This window comes from Pristiophorus japonicus, chromosome 8, assembly GCF_044704955.1.
Source record: "Pristiophorus japonicus isolate sPriJap1 chromosome 8, sPriJap1.hap1, whole genome shotgun sequence".
NCBI classification, from domain to species: domain Eukaryota; kingdom Metazoa; phylum Chordata; class Chondrichthyes; family Pristiophoridae; genus Pristiophorus; species Pristiophorus japonicus.
The window spans coordinates 85,079,326-85,086,360 of NC_091984.1; the positions used below are offsets into that span (position 1 = coordinate 85,079,326).

The 7,035-nt window shown below is 42.9% G+C and overlaps 1 protein-coding gene across 5 annotated transcripts in view; it reads left to right on the forward strand.

Annotated features, from left to right (window-relative positions):
• The first annotated feature begins 248 nt into the window (after window positions 1-248).
• The window catches only part of LOC139268607 (guanine nucleotide-binding protein G(I)/G(S)/G(O) subunit gamma-12), a 213,817-nt gene continuing 207,030 nt past the window's right edge, over window positions 249-7,035 (forward strand). For 3 of the 5 annotated variants that reach the window (XM_070886995.1, XM_070886993.1, XM_070886994.1), the window contains exon 1: window positions 250-490. The gene's annotated coding sequence lies outside the window, so the exon portion shown is untranslated. Of the gene's footprint in view, window positions 491-7,035 lie in introns of all 5 variants that reach the window. The other 2 variants (XM_070886996.1, XM_070886997.1) reach the window with 1 other exon arrangement.

The window sequence follows — 7,035 nt, forward strand, 5'->3', positions numbered from 1 at the left end:
TATGTTCTTATGATGATGATGATGATTGGGAGCACAACCAATAAAAACTATAACTTATCAAAAAATCAAAAGGAAACTTGACAAATTAAATTAAAATAATATTCCTTGGGGTGACGATGCACTCCAGTCCTCCAATGCTGGATTCCCTCCTCGAAAACAAAACATAGGCGAGTGAAACCAACAGAGGGCGCTGGTAGCGACTTGACCGCCCAGCTCATCACTCTGTCAATCAGCATTGGCTCCTCTTCCTCCAGAAGTGCAGGGAGTCCTCCGGAGGAATTCTTAGCTATCCCGGCATTCCCAGCAAACGTCCTCCCCCCCGCCCCGGGGGGGGGTGTTGCGGTGGGAACGAGGCTGGGGAAGGGGTGAAAGGTCAGTGGTATTGAATCGGGGTTTAAGGAGGAAAATTAAAAGTGAAGGACGAGACACCGGGCTGAGAGTCGGGAGCGGTTGGCCGGCGGGGAACTTCATCCAAAAAAAAAGCAACCTGGTAATGGTCGGTTTTTATATTCCTCTCCGCACCTGGAAAATAAATAATTTTGGAAGAGTCCTAAAAGACAAAGATTGGGGGAGTGTTGCAGCACTCGGGCTGTTCACCTCAGACTGCGCGTCTCCCCGGGACCAGGAGCAGAAGCTGCGGTTGAGGAGAGGAATATCAGCCGCAGCCTCACTGCTAACTTCCTAAATAACTTCCATTATTTTATTTCAGTTGACCTTACAGCTCGATTGACACTTAATAATGGGTTAAGTTTATTTTCTAATGGACTAATACTCTGCATCTTACATGTTTTGGACATAAATATTCGTGATTCCATTTTCATATTGCAATCTTATTACAAAAAGTGATAGTTATATTTGCGTTACATTTAAAAAAAAATGCTTTTTCTCCTCATTAATGTTGCTGCTTTCCCCTCCTACAATAAAACGTAGAAAGAAACATTTGTATCTGGGACTAGTACTGATCTGGTTTGCGATGAGTTGGTTTTCGTTTGTTGATAATTGAATCTAATTTTATCCTTCATTTAATTTTTACGGAGTATAGTTCCAATTTCTTGTGGTTGTTAAGCTGAAAACCGATTAAGTATAAACTACAAATCGATATCTAATTGTTCTCCTGGATGATTATTTTAAGTAGCAAGTTCTCTTATGGTTTTGTTTACGGTTTGAATTTGGTGTCATTTGGCAATGCAGGGTATGAACTCTGCATATCTTGATTGTGACTCCTGTACAAGGACTTGGAAATTTAATTGTAGAATCAAAATGGTGTTGTTTATCTTCAGATGATTGAACTTTGGTAAGCAACACTTCTTTTAAAAACTGATTTTGTTGCCCAATATACTATGTTTTAGTAAACATCCACAGTTACAGTTTAGAGAGAGTTGTCTGCTTATTTCAGTATCTATTGGGTATGTTCAGTAATCTAATGTTACAGTATGGTGTAATTAGTCAGTCCATTGTGTTAGATTAGGCCCCAGTATGAGTGTTGTAAGAATACTTTGAAGGAATATATGTATTCAAAATTATTAAACTCATTTACAGTCATCCACACAAAAGAACATTTAATAAAAAATGAAAGTGTCTCATTGTCTGGATGCCATTTCCAGATGAGTCAACAGTTGCCTGATCCTGTAGAAAACTTGTCTTTGACCTTTTTGGTTTTGTATTTTTCTGACTAATAATATTTTAACTCTAGCTATTTCTGAACTGTATGAAATAAATTAAAGAACTGCTTATTTTGTTAGTTCCCTCCAATCTGTCATCAGTGCTAACTGTTGAAGCAAAAATTGGAAAAAGCAGCAGGAATAAAAATAATCAACGGTATCTCTAAGTTGATATTTTTCATCTTTAAGGTCATCCTGGATGCAAGGATAGTGCTGTAATGTGAGTTGTGACAGATTAAAGTTGACGAGTTGGTCACAAAATGACATTTGAAAATGCATATGAGTCAGGTGTTGCCTCTGCATGATGGAGTGCACGCCTGTCTTGTAAAAAGAAAAAAGGGCTAAAGTAAATGTTGGTCCCTTGGAGGACGAGACTGGGAAATTAGTAATGGGGAACATGGAGATGGCAGAAACTCTGAACAAATATTTTGTATCAGTCTTTACGGTAGAGGACACTAACAATATTCCGACAGTGGATAGTCAAGGGGCTATAGTGGGGGGGGGGGGAGGAACTTAACACAATCACAATCACTAAGGAGGTGGTACTCAGTAAGATAATGGGACTAAAGGCAGATAAATTCCTTGGACCTGATGGCTTGCATCCTAGGGTCTTGAGAAGTAGCGGCAGAGATTGTGGATGTATTGGTTGTAATATACCAAATTTCTCTGTATTCTGGGGAGGTCCCAGAAGATTGGAAAACTGCAAATGTAACGCCCCTATTTTTTTAAAAAAAAGGAGGCAGACAAAAAGCAGGAAACTATAGACCAGTTAGCCTAACGTCTGTGGTTGCGAAAATGTTGGAGTCCATTATTAAAGAAGCCGTAGCAGGACATTTGGAAAAGCAAAATTCGGTCAGGCAGAGTCAGCATGGATTTATGAAGGGGAAGTCATGTTTGACACATCCTCAAAGAACTCCAGAAAATGTAACAAACAGGGTGGATAAAGGGGAACCAGTGGATGTGGTGTATTTGGACTTCCAGAAGGCATTTGACAAGGTGCCACATAAAAAATTATCACACAAGATAAAAGTTCACTGGATTGTGGGTAATATATTAGCATGGATAGAGGATTGGCTAGCGAATAGAAAACAGAGAGTAGGGATAAATGGGTCATTCTCTGGTTGGCAACCAGTAACTAGTGGGGTGCCGCAGGGATCAGTGCTGGGACCCCAACTATTTATAACCTATATTAACAACTTGGAAGAAGGGACTGAGTGTAACGTAGCCAAGTTTGCTGAGGATCCAAAGATGGGAGGAAAAGCAATGTGTGAAGAGGAGACACAAAATCTGCAAAAGGACATAGACAGGCTAAGTGAGCGGGCAAAAATTTGACAGATGGAATATAATGTTGGAAACTGTGAGGTCATGCAAACAGCAAGTTATTATTTAAATGGAGAAAGATTGCAAAGTGCCACAGTACAGTGTGATCTGGGGGTACTTGTGCATGAAACACAAAAGGATAGTATGCAGGTACAGCAAGTGATCAGGAAGGCCAATGATATCTTGGCCTTTATTGCAAAGGGATGGAGTAGAAAGGCAGGGAAGTCTTGCTACAGCTATACAAGGTATTGGTGAGGCCACACCTGGAATACTGCGTGCAGTTTTGGTTTCCATTTTACGAAAGGATATACTTGCTTTGGAGGCAGTTCAGAGAAGGTTCACTAGGTTGATTCCGGGGATGAGGGGGGTTGACTTATGAGGAAAGATTGAGTAGGTTGCGCCTCTACTCATTGGAGTTCAGAAGAATCAGAGGTGATCTTATCGAAATGTATAAGATTATGAGGGGGCTTGACAAGGTGGATGCAGAGAGGATGTTTCCACTGATGGGGGAAGACTAGACCTAGAGGGCATGATCTTAGAATAAGGGGCCGCCCATTTTAAAACAGAGATGAGAAGGAATATCTTCTCTGAGGGTTGTAAATCTCTGGAATTTGCTGCCTCGGAGAGTTGTGAAAGCTGGGACATTGAATAAATTTAACACCGCAATAGACAGTTTCTTGAGCGATTATGGGGAGCGGGCAGGGCAGTGGAGTTGAGTCCATGATCAGATCAGCCATGATCTTATTGAATGACGGTGCAGGCTTGAGGAGCCATATGGCCCACTCCTGTTCCTATTTCTTATGTTCTTATGTAAAAGCAAGCAAACTAAGTTGTAATCAGCGCAAAATATGAAGCATCCCATCTAAATAGAGTCAGCTCTTGAGTTTCTTGATTTCCTGAAACTAGCTAGACTAGTGATTGCAACAAAATAAATTTAAAGTGACCACCCCCTCCCCATAAATAGAAATTAAAAGAAAATATGGACTTTTTATATTTCAAAATGTGGTGAAATCCCTATTTGTCACAATACTGCTCAGCAGCCCATTGTCAATCATCCCAAGATCATTATCTGTTGTACGCAATTATTAATTGATCCTCTCCAGGCACAGACACATACATACACAGCAACACATTTTACCTCATCATCATCATCATCATTGGCAGTCTCTCGGGGTTGAGGATGACTTGCTTCCACACTAATCGCCGGTCCTGACCTCCACTCCTTGTCAGTCCCTCCCTCCGCTCCTCCCCAATTCCGACCTCCATTCCATGTCAGGGTTTATACTCCACACGACCCTCCTCCCACCCGAGCAACATATCCTCCTATTCCTCTATTATGAGGGGTTCCACAGTCACTGGTTGCCAACTGCTGCCCCTCCGAGTGGCCAATGTGTGAGGGTATGCAGTGATTGTTGGCAGCTTATTCAACCTTGGGGGCCAAAAAAAACATGCCCCCTTTGCAGACTTGGCCTTTGCTGCTGGGGTGACTGGACAGTGATCAGTAGCAGGAGCCCAGGGCACTCAGTTAACTGCAGTCTCAGTAAATACAGGAGCATACAGTATACACAGCTGACAAGCTGAGAATTTGTTTAAATTACAAAAAATCTATCCTGTCACTGTTTGTACTACTTTAAGGGTGCTATATAAATGTAATGTTCCACAGCACTTCAGCATAATCAGTCAAAGTAGCCACACAAAGATATTATTAGCACACATGACTTTAAGCTTGGTCAAAGAGGTAGGTTTTAAGGAGCACCTTTAAAATGAGGACTGAGAAGTAGGAGAAGTGGAGAGGTTTATGCAGGAATTCCAGATCTTAGGGCCTCGAAGGCACGTCGCCAAAGGTAGGGCGAAGGAAATCAGGGATGTGCAAGAGACCAGAACTAGAGGACCACAGAGTTCTCAGAGGGTTGTGGGGTGGAGGAGGTTAGAGAGGGCCGAGGCCATGGAGTGCTTTGAACACAAGGATGAGAATTTTAAAATTGAAACATTGCTGGATTGGACCGCAGGAACCATGTAATTTCTTCTAATCAGCCCCTGTATTATTCAACCTCACAGTTAATCAGATGTAACATCCATTGCATCCCTGTCTGTGCAAGGCCTTCACTAGTGCTCCCTTCTGCCTCCTCATGTCCATTGTGCAGGCAGAGAAGTGGAGCAGAGTCCATGATCAGATCGGCCATGATCTTATTGAATGGCGGGGCAGGCTCGAGGGGCCGTATGGCCTACTGTTCCTATTTCTTATGTTCTTCCAGCCTTTCCTCTTCTGAGCACAAGAACAATGGAATCCCCAGAGGGAAATCCATATTTCACTGCGCAGAGCTCTTTTTTTTAAATTCTCTACGAGATTCAGCAAATTACATTTTAAATCATCAGATACTGCAGCTTTTCAAGTGTTGGAAGTGACTTCCAGCCAAAACAGTTAGTATTGCTGTGTGATCTTTCACTTTCTCAACATTTTCTGCCTGTTGGACATCATACCGGCCAGTACCACCACCTTTCTTGTGGCAGTGATTTGTAGGGGTGGTAAGTGGGCAAAAATACAGGGAAATTTCAGGGAGGATTAAGCCATGGCTCCTTCACCTGCATGCGCTGGGGTGGGTTTCTGGTGCTGCTGCAGGTAATTGCTGGATAACTGGAGGGAAGTTGCAGCACTTAGTTTTTTGATGCAGTTTGAGCAGAAAGCCTCTGCCCAATTTTTTACTTTTCAAACCACCTCTATGTTGACCAAAAAGTGCAAGTTTTTCCCAGGAAAATCCAGTCTCCATAGTGTTGAAGAAGGTGTCTTCAACTTTAATAGTTACAAATTAAGGCTTTTGAATGATATTCCAAACTTACAGAAGTAACCATTTTGCAACATTTTTGTTCTAGCCATGACCCAGTGTTGGAAAACAGCTGCCACCAAACATGTCCTTTCATTGCCTGCGCTCAAATGTAAAGAGCACTCGCTAATGAAACCTTAGACTAACATGCTGCTTGCTTGGGGAACACACTGGTACATTGAAGCGCCACGCCAAGCCTTCGATGTCTCGTCTCTCGTTCCCTTCTTACAAGTTCAGGATCCTGCCGTAGATATTTGTTTGTGTACATTGGTGTCACTTTAAAAGTTAAGACAGTAGATAAGCAGTGGCAGACATTTAAGGAGATATTTTCATAGTTCTCAACAAAGATATATTCCATTGAGAAAGAAAGACTCTATGAGAAGAAGGAACCATCTGTAGTTAACTAAGGAAGTTAAGGATGGTATCAGATTGAAAGAAAAGGCAAACAATGTTGTGAAGATTAGTGGTAGGGCAGAAGATTGGGAAAATTATAGAAACCAGCAAAGGATGACAAAAAAATAATAGAGGGAGAAAATAGATTGAGAGTAAACTAGCAAGAAATATAAAAACACAGTATAAGCTTCTAAAAGTATATAAAAAGGAAGAAGGTAGCTAAAGTAAATGTTGGTCCCTTTTAGAGGATGAAACTGGGGAATTAATAATGGGAAACAAGGAAATGGCATAGAATTTGAACAAATATTTTGTATCTAGCTTCAAGATAGAAGACACTAAGTGTCCCAATAATTGTAGAAAATCAGGGGGCAAAGGGGTGGGAGGAAATTAAAACAATCATTATCACTGGAGAAAAAGTACTAAGCAAATTAATGGGGTCACGTTTAGGGCCTTGCCGAGAATGGCGCAGCCCAGAGAGCCATGCCTGATTTCTGCGCTCAAAACCGCGACTAAAACTTGCCTCTGTATTCTTCCCGCTGCTGGAATGTTCCAGGCCCTTGGCGCAGCGCAGCACAAGCTGTGGGGGGCGGAGCCAGGTCCCGCGCTGAAAACAGTGTCGGGACCTCTGGACATGCGCGCGAGAGTATGCGTGCATGTGCAGCTGCTCCAGGCCGCCGAGGCTGCGTGGGAGGGGCCTGACCCAAGCTCGCGCTCCCGGACTGGCTCTCTCTCCCCTACACCCCCCCCCCCCCACCAAGCTTGGCTCTCTCCCGCCTCCCTGCCCCCAGCTTCCGCTCCCGGTACGGCTCACTCCCACACCCGGTACTGGCCGTCCCCCC